This window comes from Esox lucius, chromosome 19 (assembly GCF_011004845.1).
Source record: "Esox lucius isolate fEsoLuc1 chromosome 19, fEsoLuc1.pri, whole genome shotgun sequence".
NCBI lineage: Eukaryota > Metazoa > Chordata > Actinopteri > Esociformes > Esocidae > Esox > Esox lucius.
The window spans coordinates 27,627,285-27,643,008 of record NC_047587.1 but is presented as its reverse complement, the minus strand read 5'-3'; the positions used below and the strand labels follow the sequence as shown (position 1 = coordinate 27,643,008).

General features: G+C 38.0%; 1 protein-coding gene across 1 annotated transcript in view; it reads right to left on the bottom strand.

Moving 5' to 3' along the window:
* Nucleotides 1-15,724, bottom strand: part of kcng4a (potassium voltage-gated channel, subfamily G, member 4a) — a 33,416-nt gene that overhangs the window by 1,951 nt on the left and 15,741 nt on the right. The window lies entirely within an intron of this gene.

Genomic DNA, 15,724 nt, shown 5'->3' with positions numbered 1-15,724 from the left:
TCCTCTCCCTCCCACCATCACACACACACACACACTTTCCCCGTCTCATTCCTCACACACGCCCTTTTTCACTCCCTTATTTATCACCTCCCTCACAGACTTTCTTTCCTTCACATACATCTCACCCCTAATCACTCTCTCTTTTTGTCAGAGCAGAGGCATAGGTGGAACACCGGCTTGGCCTTCCTCTTCCAGCCAAGGCAGGGTTGGTGAAGTTACAGGGTCTGCTGTGTGGTTACTGGCCTGAGTGTAGCGAGGTAACTCACTTTCCCTGCAGCCTCCACTCACTACCATTCATCAGAACTCTTCAGGGATCTGGAAAACCTTCCCGCTAATGGGTCTTTAACTGTACCCCCCTCCCGTCTCTCACTGGCATTCAGTCCTTCTTTTTTCCATTCGTCCCCCCTGCCTCTATCCATATAAGTCGTTCTCTGCCTGCTCTCTTCAGACAGCTGACCTGGGCAGAGAGGTAAATGACACTGTGAGATATTCAGCACATTAAAACAGTGACCCCCCCACCCCCCAACCTTGTCTCACTGACTTGCTCTGTAAGAAATATCAATTACATCTCGTTTCACCAGTCAGTTTAATGTGTCTGCTGCAGCCATGCCATTGACTGGAAGACACATAATTGAGATCATTAGGGAAGTTGAATGAAGGAATACATTTATGATTACGTGAACATACTCTTCACCCAACAACTATAAATGGGAGATTTTACCTGACATCTCAGCTACAGTTGGAAAGGGTTAACAACACTTCTAACAGAATAGCACCGTAATCAATCAATGGCATTGCAATTAAAGGAGTCACATTTTTTAAGTCATTTGTAAGGCTTTGCTTCAAAACCTAAAGAAATATCACTTCATATTCAGCACAAGACTAAATAATTCAAGATGAAATGCTGTTCAGTTGAATCACTTATCAACATCAGAGATTAAGAGATGGTGAGAGAATTCAGATCATGTTCATTGTATTTCTTTTAAGCATTTGGGCAAACGGGAGAGATGATAAATTCAGTCCTTCACCACATGGCTGTGGAGATATTAGAATACAGTGAGGTAAATAATGAAGCGATATGTCTTGGGGGGCGTGTGGTACATGGCCAATATACTAAAGCTAGGAGATGATTATAGGCACCAAATGTATTTACTGTACTGTGTACCCTGAGCAATGCTACAGAACGTATTAGCCATTGGCAATATACCACAAACCCCTTCAGATGGCTTGTCACTATTATAAAATGGGTTTCAACACAGTAAAAAGTGATATGATGTCACACCCATGGTATATGGTCTCATATACCACAATCATCAGCCAATCATCATTCAGGAATTGGAGTAACCAGTTTATAAGTAGGCAACAAGACACAATACCCTGACATTTTTCTTTTTGTCATAACCTTGCTATATGGTCTAATATACTACAGCTTTCAGACAATCGCATTTAGGAGCCAAAGTACCCAGTGTATAATTGGGATAAGCACTTGAAATGCTTCTTTAATTGATGGACTAATTTCAGCCTCAAACAAAGCATGTACTGTAGTCTAAGCATATACAAGCGATGTACTGCTCAGACGCAATGTCTTGACTGCCTATCGTTATAGCTGCTACCGTGTTTATATAGTCTCTCGTGGCTGCCTTAGCTGATTCAGATCTGGGTGCCTAGATGAGTGTTTATTATAGCATTGGGTGATATTAGCCTGAAGTCTTTGTTGGAGCTCTTCACACAACAGGCAAAATAAAGACAGCTCAAAACACAGTCAAGTCTCCCACAGACTCATTACCCAGTGAAACTAAATTAGAATGTAACTGTATCGGTTTTGCCCCTGTAGATTTACTTAATCATTTTTACCACTGTGCTTTTTCTATATCATTGTCGTCAGGTACTTTAGACCTGCTTCATATTAAAGAAGGAAACTTAACTCTTATTAGCAAAATGTTATGTGATAGGTTGTTTTGCCTGCTATTATAACTGTTGTATCAATCTATTTAAGTCACTCTGGATAAAATGGTCTAAATTACTAATGTTAATGTAAAAACTGGATGGCTGAGTATGTGGGTATAATTTATGTGGGCAGGTTGTCAAAGAGCTGTGTTTGTATTTGTGCATTTCTTCTAACGCAGCGAGACAGTGAAGTACAAGGTACATCCCTTATTGAAGTCATATAAATGAATAAATAAATGAAGACAGTTATCCTATATCTAGCATGCTAGGTAGAGGATAACCAGCCACTTCAACCAATGAGATGCTGATCTGTCTTAGAAGAAACTATTTAGGGTTTCAACAAGGGATGCTTGAAGATCCTTAGGATTCTTGTCTATGACAAATGCCTCCAAAAGGTTCTTCAAAGAGAGCCATTAGAAGTGGGGAAATCCAGAGGGCAGGGGGTTAGGTAATGAATAAATCCTCAGCTAACACCTACTCTGCATGTGGCGCTGATAAGTGGGACACAATCAATTCATTCTCAGGATCAAAGCTTAATTTGACACACTGCAAGAGCGACCACAAACACAACAGAATGCCCTCTAACCAACTTAAGAGAGGCAGGTAATTAAACCTTCATAGACCAGGGCAGGAGATATAATGCCCCAGACAGCTATACTGATTTCCCACAGATTGAACAAACAGACGCACTCCTTTGGATTTGAGAGAACAGCAGGTGTGGGCACTCCAAAAGGCGATATCTTCAAAATAAGGGTAAGGTCTTACTTGTTTTTCCTAGTATCCTTTCATATTTGTGCAAATGGATTGTCTGACACTTGACAAATTGAAAATACATGGACATAATTGTATGGATATCAACCCACAGAGGGTTCTGAATGTGTTCAGATCTAGGTACATTGGGCACAGGTCTGCTGACCAAGAAATTCACAAAATTATGTACAATTGCCATTGTTTCCCTACTTAGCACATACATCATAATTCATGGCTTCTCGAAAATTCTGCGTGGCAAAAAGTCACAGCAAATATCTTACTCAAGCATTCAGTGAAGATCACAGAGGCCTCTACATTAAGTTATGTGAATAATAATAGTCAAAAGTGAACCGATGTTTTCATTCACACCACAAAACCCAAGGAATTAGAATTTATTGTGCGCAAATTCATTTAGTTTCTTATGTAATGAAAACATTTTTTTTACAGACTCTGGTCTCCCTACTCTTCCAAGTCATTATGCAGCACAGCATCCACAAAACATCACATACCACCACCATGACTGACCTTGGATATGGGGTCATATTCATTTAGTGTTTGGTTTTCACCAGACATAACAGTACCCATATTGTCATTCATTACACAGAATTGATCACATTTAAAAAGGTCAAGCATGGTATTTTTGGGATGCTTTGCTGCGTAAGGAACTGGAAGACTTGCCATCATTAAGGAACCATAAATTCTGCTTTGAATCAGAGGATCCTTCATTTAGCTGAATTTGAAGAGCACCTGATTTATACAGTATGAGAATAATCCAAAACACATAAGCAAGTCTGCATCAGAATTTCAGAAAATCAATACAACTTATAATAAATGGCATACAGCTCCGGAAAAAATTAAAGAAACCACTGAAACTTTTTCTTTCCTTTCCAAAAAAGTTGAAAAGGAAAGTGAGTGAGGAGTCCTTTTCAACTTTTTTGGAAAGGAATGAAAAAGGTGCAGTGGTCTCTTCATTTTCTCCGGAGCTGTTGTATATGCCAGACCTTCACTGAATTGAGGTATTGTAGCATGAGTCAAAAACCCCTAAATGTTGCATAGTTAAACCACTTCCTCGTTGAAGAGTTGGCCACCATGGTTTGCCATTATGGGCGTGAAGCTACTTATTTACTTATTATAAGATGGCGATCACATTTTCAACCTTACACTTCTGTGTTATTCAATGAGCAAACTTATTCAAACCAGAGGTGCTCATTAAATAATTGAAATAAGTATAGACATTTGAAAGTTATTTGTTCATTCCCATTATTCAATATTAGCTTTTGATTAAAGATCTGTAAACATTATATTTTATCACCATTAAAGGCATCAGTATTATATTGGTTGGGATTTCAAACTTCATTGGCAGAGCCCTCCTGACCTGGTTGGTCATATGATCCAAACTCCAACCAGGTTATTAAGTGAGGTCATCTGCCAATTAATTATACTGACTACAAAGCCAGATCCTGAGACATGATTTCCAACATGGAGCCATAATAACAGACATTATAATGTCATGTTATTGTGATATAATGTCCAGCATAGTGTCATCACCTTAGCTGTGGGATTTTTGGTCCAAATAGAACAGAGTGACAGGCTGTCACGCTCATGATTATTCCTCTTTTCAGAGTTGTTGGATGCATCTCATTATTTGAATCATTTTTCTGTTTAATGTCAATCAGGGATGTTGCCATCCACCGCCTGTATTCAATGGAGAGTTACATGCTATACTAGCCTCATGAATATGCATACACAGCCTCCAATTACAACAAGGACAACTCCTGTGCAAAGTGTTTTTCCTCAAAGGTACTGTGATGTCATGTGCAGTACATTTATACCAGTACACTCATAACAACCAAAGCCTTACCAAACCTCTGCTAGATCAAATATGCCTCACATACAAAAATAGCAATTCATTTTTATCTTTACTAAATGCAACACTATCATCGCCCCTTATTCCTCACTTGCTTAAGAATTAATGAGCTTCTTAACATGGACAGTTTTTTGGCTGAGTAGCCCCTCTTGTGTCGCCTCTTCCTCTGAATCAGGTTAGTTATTACTAGAGTGCTAAGAGAAAGTTGCATTTTCTTTATTTCTGCATGAACTTGACCTAAAATGCAATCGGATCTTCACTTCTTAGGTCCAAATAATAGATACAGCATTTTATTTATCGGACAACATGAACATAAATTACATTTAACATTTCTTTATTGAGCATTGTTCAATTTCTCGTTGGAAGCATTTGCAATTTACAGAGAGAACAAAACATATTAACCATTCCTGTTATTGTCAATGGTGGGGGTTAACCTGTTTTGTTGTAGCCTCTGTAACTTTCTCAGTCATCATTACACATTATTTATTCATGATTGTTTTCAAAATAATGGCATTATCAGGATTAATCACCATTCAGTTGTCTTCAACCACCCTCCCCCCAAAAAACATCAAACACATAAAACCCAAAATGTAAACCAAACCATTACCCCAAGAAAACACTAAAACCTAAACCACCAAAATATAAACCCGGAAAACATAACCCAAACCTTAAACCACCAAAAACAAAACCTAAAACATGCAAAACATCCAAAAGCATGTTTGGAGCGTTACAAGTTTGATATAGTCATTGCATCTAAGGAATGAGAGAAAACATAACAGTTATCACAATTAGAACGTACCAAGTATTGAACAGAATATTCTGGAGGTTTATATAATTTTTCTAAGAATGAAAATGAATGCTCAGTCAACTTGCCCAAAAGTAAAAGTAAAAAGCATAGTTTTTTATAAGTAATTGGTCCAAATTCAATGCAAAAATACAGAAAATGCACTTTAAAGTTGAAACAAAACCCTACAGGCCTGTAACTTATTAGGTCAAAGAGCCTTGAAGTAGAATATCAATAATGCAGTAATCACAGTGATAGAGGATGTAGTAATACACGGTAGTCATTCAGAAGATGACAACAGCACCAAGCTCCAGCACATCTAAGGTGTACAACAACAGACAAAAATAGACAAAAAAGACAACAAAAAAGATATTTTCAGGATAGTGATCATGTGAAGCCATTTATTATCACATCGTTGTTTGGCTCCTTTTTAATCATAATAACAGAAATCACCCAAATGGCCCTGATCAAAAGTTTACATAGCCTTGAATGTTTGGCCCAAGCGTGCCGCACAAGCCCTGAAAAGTGAAGCCAAAACGTCTCGATCACCCCCTGGTGAGTGGTCCCAGTATAGGTCATAAGCCCCGCCCTCCCCATGTTATTCAATGGGACGCGAGACCAACTAAACAATTAAATTACCCTTCAAATATATTTTTTCCGAAGCTGGTTTCTGTCATTTACTGTAGTTTGTATCACGCTAATGTAAATTCAAGAGTTTGTTTTTAAAATAAGTTTGTTTTTAGTTAGTTATTTAATGCTCTAAAAACAGTGGTGTGACGTCGTGATTGACAGCTGTGATTGACAGCTATCTGAGCCGAGGAGCCACTGAATCTTCGGAGGACTGAGTAGATTGGAACTTTACATTTAATCTCTAAATTTCTATAATTTATATAATTTCACACGGACATAATGGGTTGTTCTGCAGTACATTGTGCTAACCGATCTGGCATTTCCAATCGATCTTTGAATTTTTTTCGGTAAGTAAAATTTATAAGCTATTTAATTAGTAAATAAATGTAATGGGCTAGCTAACGTTAGCTAAAAGACAACAAGCCTCGTTAATAGCCATGTTAATAGCTAGCAGGTGATCGTTAGCTAGAAGTTACCAATTATTTTTGTATTAGGCCTATTCTAAATTAAGGTTAAACATGATGTAAGTTAGGCTATAACATATTGTCTAGGTTTAACAAGCAAAGGTTGTACTGTACTTGGACTTGCGATTGATTACGGTATGCGCATTCTGCGAGGGAGAGTGAGGGCGGGGCACAGGGGTGGGGCCGTTGATTTCGCGGCTTTACGGCTTTACTTCCTTCTCGCTACTGCGCATAACTACTGCGCAGAACTGGTCCCAAGATCGCTATCTGCGCATACGCAAGTCCAAGATGTCAGCGCCGTATCAGGACACTGGTGGCTTCATTTTTCACCAATGGAAAAGAGCGAAAGGGCGTCGTCCATTATTTTTACAGTCTATGGTTTGGCCTTGTTACAGACACACAAGGTGACACACACAGGTGAAAATGGCAAATAAAGGTGAATTTCCCCCATCTGTGGCTTTTTAAATTGCAGTTAGTGTCTGTGTATAAATAGTCAATGAGTTTGTTAGTTCTCATGTGGATGCACTGAGCAGGCTAGATACTGAGTCATGGGGAGCAGAAAAGAACTGTCAAAACACATGCGTAACAAGCTAATTGGACATTATAAAGATGGAAAAGGATATGAAAAGATTTGCAAATGTCAGTCAGTACTGTTTAATCACTTATTAAGAAGTGATTGAACAGTTCTGTAATAGACAACTATTACAAAAGACTGCATGCTGTCATTGATGCTAAAGGGGGCAATATTAAGAACTTTTAAGAAGTATTAAGAACTAAGGGTATGTAGACTGTTGAACAGGAGTCAGTAAAAAAAAGTATTTGTTGCCATATATGCCATTCTGTTATGACCTACAGTTGAATGTGAATCCCATAAGAAATAAAAGATATGTTTTGCCTGCTCACTAATTTTACAATTACAAATGGTACATATATTACCAATTCTCCAAGGGTATGCAAACATTTGCGCACAACTGTATAAACATACTTAAAGCCTTCTAACAACCTTTCAAAAAGGGTTAAATCTGGTCTTCTTGCTGAAAGTCCAGGTCTGTACAAGATATATTGTGTAAAAGAAATATTGTGTAAAACTTGTGTATCTTAACCAGATACACAAGTTTAATTCATGTGACAGGGTCCATGGATCAGCTAGCTATGAACACCCTCCAAAGAAATCTAGCTGGTTTTTAAATGTTGAGGGTTTTTCCACAAAATGATCCACAATAGTTGAACAAAAGTGACTACTTCAAGCTATCCATAATAATAGGATGGTAAAACTCGACACGTCATAAAGTATGCACCCCTCTGCCTAACAAGAACATGCTCGCAAATGATAATTGTGAGAACCAGTATTAATGATGGTGGCAACACTGTGTATAAAAAAACAGTGTACTGACTTTTCTACAGTGTGATTCCGTGTCACAGTCGATGCCACTCAGGGCTCTGGGCCAGATGGTCGTTTTGCTGACCGCCATGGAAGAGCTCACTGTCCTGCCTGTCTCATTACTCTATGATCAGAGCCGGTTGAAGATAATTATCAGCTGGGGGAAATCCTTATAAAAATATTTTATTTTACTCTGCAATATATTTAATTAAAAAGGCACAGGTGCTTTTATTGTATATGGCCAATATACCAAGGATAAGAGCTGTTTTTAGGCTCAAGGATTCGCTAAGAGCCTGAATGTAGCATTTTGCAGATATATATATATACACTCACCTAAAGGATTATTAGGAACACCTGTTCAATTTCCCATTAATGCAATTATCTAATCAACCAATCACATGGCAGTTGCTTCAATGCATTTAGGGGTGTGGTCCTGGTCAAGACAATCTCCTGAACTCCAAACTGAATGTCAGAATGGGAAAGAAAGGTGATTTAAGCAATTTTGAGCATGGCATGGTTGTTGGTGCCAGACGGGCCGGTCTGAGTATTTCACAATCTGCTCAGTTACTGGGATTTTCACGCACAACCATTTCTAGGGTTTACAAAGAATGGTGTGAAAACAGAAAAACATCCAGTATGCGACGGTCCTGTGGGCGAAAATGCCTTGTTGATGCTAGAGGTCAGAGGAGAATTGGCTGACTGATTCAAGCTGATAGAAGAGCAACTTTGACTGAAATAACCACTTGTTACAACCGAGATATGCAGCAAAGCATTTGTGAAGCCACAACACGCACAACCTTGAGGCAGATGGGCTACAACAGCAGAAGAACCCACCGGGTACCACTCATCTCTACGACAAATAGGAAAAAGAGGCTACAATTTGCACATGCTCACCAAAATTGGACAGTTGAAGGAAGAATGTTGCCTGGTCTGATGAGTCTCGATTTCTGTTGAGACATTCAGATGGTAGAGTCAGAATTTGGCGTAAACAGAATGAGAACATGGATCCATCATGCCTTGTTACCACTGTGCAGGCTGGTGGTGGTGGTGTAATGCTGTGGGGGATGTTTTCTTGGCACACTTTAGGCCCCTTAGTGCCAATTGGGCCTTGTTTAAATGCCACGGCCTACCTGAGCATTGTTTCTGACCATGTCCATCCCTTTATGACCACCATGTACCCATCCTCTGAGGGCTACTTCCAGCAGGATAATGCACCATGTCACAAAGCTCGAATCATTTCAAATTGGTTTCTTGAACATGACAATGAGTTCACTGTACTGAAATGGCCCCCACAGTCACCAGATCTCAACCCAATAGAGCATCTTTGGGATGTGGTGGAACAGGAGCTTCGTGCCCTGGATGTGCATCCCACAAATCTCCATCAACTGCAAGATGCTATCCTATCAATATGGGCCAACATTTCTAAAGACTGCTTTCAGCACCTTGTTGAATCAACGCCATGTAGAATTAAGGCAGTTCTGAAGGCGAAAGGGGGTCAAACACAGTATTAGTATGGTGTTCCTAATAATCCTTTAGGTGAGTGTATATATATAAGGTTATTATAGTTTTGCATTTTTTATTTGTTTTTATTTTTATTTCATTTTGACTTTTTGTTTTCAAATTCAGTTTAGTTTTAATTAGTTTTTAAAGTGGGTTTGCTAGTTTAGTTTATTTTTAATTTTTTGAAAATGCTTCGTTTTAGTTTAGTTTTTATTAGTTTTAGTGTTAGTTTTAATATTTTTTTGTAATATGGGCTATTTGTCAGGGGCAAGATTCAAAAAGGTCAGAAATTGTATATATATATATGTATACAGCATTGACAAAGACGAAAACTAAGAACATTTACTCTATAATTTAATTTAATTTTAGTTAGTTTTGTCAACCACACATTACAGTTTTAGTTAGTTATCATTTTATTGTAATGCCTCGTTTTTATTTTTATTTCAGTTAACAACAATGTTTTTTCCTACCTAGTTTTTGTTTTTTAGTTTGTCTTCGTTAACGATAATAACCTTGAGATATATATATATATACACACACACACACACACACACACACACACACACACACACACACACACACACACACACACACACACACACACACACACACACACACTGGGGAGAACAAGTATTTGATACACTGCCGATTTCCCACTTGCAAAGCATGTACAAACCCAATTCCAATTAAAGCTGCGAGCAGCGTTTCAGGGGGCCAAGCGGGCAAAGGAAGCATCTCACTGCATGCTCTCACTAGAGAAATGTTTTGCAATTTAAAAATGCCAAATGCCGCTTGTAGTCAGGATGTCCAATCGAAGGAGAGGAAATCAAAACAAAACAAAAAGACCTTGAAAGCAGAAAAGGAACCAGGCAATCCTAGTTCAGCCGATTAGGAAGGTTGAATATTGTTGTGGCTGACAGGTTTCAATCCCTGGTTTTCTATGTGGCAGACTGTCTTTAATCATTACACTATTTAAACAGCAGAATGCAACTTTTACCTCAGCCATTACATTTTTGTTGAAGTAACGTGGACAAAATAACATTTATTAACGGAACTAAAGAGTAGTCTTGCACAAAGACTATATAGCTAATAGCTATACATCCTACTTATAACGAAAACAGTGACTCCAATCACTTCATGGCTGATTTGTGTCTTTGGAAAACAATAACAGTATGTAAGGGTCACGTAAAACAAATCTTCTCCTAAACATATGAGAATCATGGGATTACAGAGGGGATATATATTGTTGTGTGAAGGGTGAAAAGTACCAAGTGGTTATACATTTCTGAAATACAATATATGGAACATCTCAGAGGGGAATTGAACCAGGGTCAGAATATTGCAGAAGAGGGATGTTCCCACGACACCACAGGGTCTACAGGTTGTCCCTACAGCTCTCTATCTTCTCCAAAAGGAAATTTTACCCCAGCCATTACAATTTTGCTGAGAAAGTTGGCAACGAAACATTTGTAACAGAACTAAAGTGTACTGTAGTACAAATATTATTATAGATGGCTAGCTAATTGCTATACATCTTACTTATAACGAAATCATTGACTCCAATCACTCCATGGCTGGTTCCTTTCTTTGGAAAACAATAACAGCATAAAAGGGTCATGTAATACAATTACTTTCGCAAATAAATGAAAATCACGGTATTTCACATATGTATTGTGAAGGCTGAAAAGCACCTAGTGGAAAAGCATTTATGAGATACAGAATTTGAAACGTCTGAGAAGGGAATTGAACTGGGATCACAATATTGAAGGACAGGGATGTTCCCACTACACCACAGGGCTAGCTGACCAACTGAATAGTCTCACCGGGTTGTGATCTATAATAACCGAAATAGCACAGATGCATATTTTGAAAATCCACCAGAAACATTTACAATAATATAACTTTTAAAGACAATGGTCCAGTCGTCCTTTACACCAATTGTCATCCAAATCCATTCAGCTGTTTCGGAGGAAATGTCATTTAAGTGTGTTTTGATCATAGACTGTATATAAAATGGACGACGCCCTTTCGCTCTTTTCCATTGGTGAAAAATGAAGCCGCCAGTGTCCCGATACGACGCTGACATCTTGGACTTGCGTCTGCGCAGATAGCGATCTTGGGACCAGTTCTGCGCAGTAGTTATGCGCAGTAGCGAGCAGGAAGTAAAGCCGTAAAGCCGCGAAATCAACGGCCCCTCCCCTGTGCCCCGCCCTCACTCTCCCTCGCAGAATGCGCATACCGTAATCAATCGCAAGTCCAAGTACAGTACAACCTTTGCTTGTTAAACCTAGACGATATGTTATAGCCTAACTTACATCATGTTTAACCTTAATTTAGAATAGGCCTAATACAAAAATAATTGGTAACTTCTAGCTAACGATCACCTGCTAGCTATTAACGAGGCTTGTTGTCTTTTAGCTAACGTTAGCTAGCCCATTACATTTATTTACTAATTAAATAGCTTATAAATTTAACTTACCGAAAAAAATTCAAAGATCGATTGGAAATGCCAGATCGGTTAGCACAATGTACTGCAGAACAACCCATTATGTCCGTGTGAAATTATATAAATTATAGAAATTTAGAGATTAAATGTAAAGCTCCAATCTCCTCAGTCCTCCGAAGGAGGATGGCGCTTCAGTGGCTCCTTGGCTCAGATAGCTGTCAATCAAAGCTGTGAATCACGACATCACACCACCGTTTTTAGAGCATTAAATAACTAACTAAAAACCAACTTATTTTAAAAACAAACTCTTGAATTTACATTAGCGTGAAACTACAGTAAATGACAGAAACCAGCTTCGGAAAAAAGATAATTGAAGGGTAATTTAATTGTTTAGTTGGTCTCGCGTCCCATTGAATAACATGGGGAGGGCGGGGTTTATGACCTATACTGGGACCACTCACCAGGGGGCGATCGAGACGTTTTGGCTTCACTTTTCAGGGCTTGTGCGGCACGCTTGGTTTTGATCAATGGCAAAATTGTGAGAAACATTTGTTAGGTTTATAGCGCCCCCAAGCGGTATTTCTGTATGGGAGTTTTTCTGTCCATTCCTAGCAGACACATTTACGAGTATGATTAGTTTCGTAGCTGTTTGATGTTCCATTTGGGTGTAATGGACATCTAAAGTCATAGACCCGCCCAGCTCAATTTCATTCGCTGATTTCGGCCATATTGTTTGAGATATCAACTTTCCTTATATAACATTTACATATAATGGTTCAAAGGTCCTTCACACCAAACGGCATGCAAATCCGTTCAGCAGTCTCGGAGGAGATGTTGTTAACAAGTTTTTCACAGAAGTCAAAATGGAGGCCATATTGTTTGAGATATTAACTTTTCTTATATAACTTTTAAAGACAATGGTCCAGTGGTCCTTCATACCAATTGTCAACCAAATCTGTTCAGTGGTTTTGGAGGAGATGTTGTTAAAGTGTTTTTATTAACGGCAAAATCGTGAGAAACATCAGTGATGTTTATAGCGCCCCCAAGCGGTATTTCTGTATGGGACTTTTGCTGTCCATTCTTGAGAGACATATGTACTAGTATGTTTTGTTCATAGCTGTTGGATGTTCCATTTGGGATTAATGGACGTGTAAAATCATAGACCCGCCCAGCTAAATTTGATTCGCTTATTTCGGCTGTACTATTTGACATATCAACTTTCCTTATATAACTTTTAAAGATAACGGTTCAAAGGTCCTTCACACCAAACGGCATACAAATCCGTTCAGCGGTCTCTGAGATGTCGTTAACGTGTTTTTCACCAAATTCAAAATGGAGGAAAATCCAAGGGGCGAATTTGAAAGAGCCCAGAGACTATTTTGGTCAGCATGAGAAGGGGTATATCTGGAACTTGGTTGCATGTCTCTACGACATTCGGTTCATGAGATCTGAGCTTCACTTTTTCCATTTTTGACTGAGTGCTACAGCGCCACCATGAGGAGCATGGCCGTCTACAATCAGGCAAAGTTTGGAGCGTTTTGAACCAGAGCAGACCGAGCTATGGACCTCTGAAAATAGCCCTGGAGAATAATAATAATAAATATAGCTGCAAGCAGCCATTAAGGGGACCAAGTAATTACTTGCATTTAGTTAGCATGAAAATTATGAAATATGGTTTGTAGAGTAAAAGAAACAGCACACATGTACAAACATTAACCCAAAGTTGGATGTTTTTTCCTGTCCAATAGTGACCACATGTAGTTTATTACATACTGGTCTGGTTTATACAACACGAAGATCTTCATACATAGATACCAAATGTCAAACTACATCAAGATTGGTAATTTGCTGCCATATGAGTAGTGTTTTAAATGTTTTTCAAAATAACTAAGATGGCTGAAAATCCATGATGGCAATCTTTTAGGTCTCAGTGGCAAAAATGTTCATAGCGAGGGGATACACCTACGGACTGATTTCCAAGACCAGGTCACAAGGAAGGGTGTGGTGAACTTTCAAAAAACTCCAACTTCACAGGCTCGTGCCACCATCAGGCTGATTGGAATGTCCACTGCACCAGAAGTGTTTCTTGACACTTTACCATATTAATTTGAGTACCTTTACACCATTTTAACTCACAGGAATTTGCATAAAGGATCGTTTTTTGCCAGAAGAATAATAGTGAACTGGAACAAACAATAGGATTTTGGCATACTGTTGAAACCCTAATGACACATTTTCAATGACTTTGTTTGCAGAATAGCTTAAATTACTACAACAAAACTCAGCATCAGTGTAATAAAAGATAGTAGATTTATGTCACACAGACATCTTATATAGTGAAAAGCAAAATTATTCTAAGCTACACATTGAAAATGAAAATTACCATTTGAAAGGTTAAGTTAAAAAGAATATTAAAACTAGTCAAGCTAAATAATGTAGGTAATAAGAGACGTTACTTCTGTACATTAATAACAATTACACCATTACCATAATTGAGTAGTTATGTCAAATAATGTTTAGTGCTAATTTAGCAAGTTTCTAATAAAGGAATCAATTTCCATTTTTGTTTGACTCCACTTTGAAGATTGTAAATAAAAATAACAATGTGTTCACACACAAATCCAATGCATTAATTAAAAAATATGTAAAGTATACATTCTAGTCATTTAGTAGACGCTCTTATCCAGAGCGACTTACAATAAGTACAGGTACATTTTCCTTTGGCTCTGTTGGGAATCAAACAGAACTTAATTACAAATTTCACTCCATCTATAGAACCACTTGAACACACAAGGACAGGCTCCACACCCAAAGACACGCACAAAACACTCGGCATAAATCCAGGTTTGCGTGGCATCTATAAAACAATCAATTCAATCAATTCAAAATACATTTTATGGAAACCTTTATTTTAGCCATTGGACTGATCTGAAATCTAAGTTATACACTGCGGTTCAAAAGTTTGAAATAATTTACAAATGTTGCTGTTTTGAAAGGACATTTTTACTTTCATTCACCAACGTGGTATTCAACTGATCAAAGTATAGTCAGGACATTAATGATGCAAAAAACATGACTATTTAAGTATTTTTTATTAAATCTACACAGGCCTCATTTCCAAGAACCATTAGGCCAACACCTTATCCTTGAGTGATCATGCCAAATTGCTAATGTGGTATTAGAACGTCACTTAATTATATCAAACAGCTAAAAGCTATTTTCTTTGATAAATTAAGCTTTATATAGTCTGAGTTTTTGTGTTGCCACAGTCTGGAGTAGACTGTATGTGTTGAGGTCAATATTAGGTCAAAAAGTGCAAAAAAGAAACAGCTCACTGTAGAAACCAGCCAGTCAATCAATCAATGTTTTGAGGAATGAAAGATGTGGAAGGAGCAAATGTACAACTAAACAAAAGAATAAGTACATCAGAATGTCTAATTTCAGAAATAGACGCTTCACATCTTTAGCTTCATTTAATTCCTTTCTGCCATTTGTAACCTAATACCTACCTTAACACATGCCAGTGCATTACATACTGTGACAACTCAATAACAGACAATGTTAAGTTTAATATAAATAAACCAAATAGTTTTCAGCTGGGTTTAATATAATGAAAAAATAAATTCTAATACCAAACAAGCATTTTAGAATTAAGGATGAATAACGTCCCTTAGTGTCTTTCAGAATTCACCTAGCAAATGTACACTGAAAAAGGAAAACACTATTGCAAACATAATGTTAAAAATTATTTTAAAACTAGCCAAGCAACTTTGACATTTAAGCTAGTAAAATAACAGGATTGGAACTTTTTTTAAGTGAGGGTGAAAAGTTTTCGTAAAGCTCCTGAATTCTAATTTTGTACACAACCGAACATCCTGCTGAGACATGGTGCACCAAGTCATGTAGGCTGAATTACCATGACACGTCGTCCTAATTTGGAAGAGGCGACAATAAA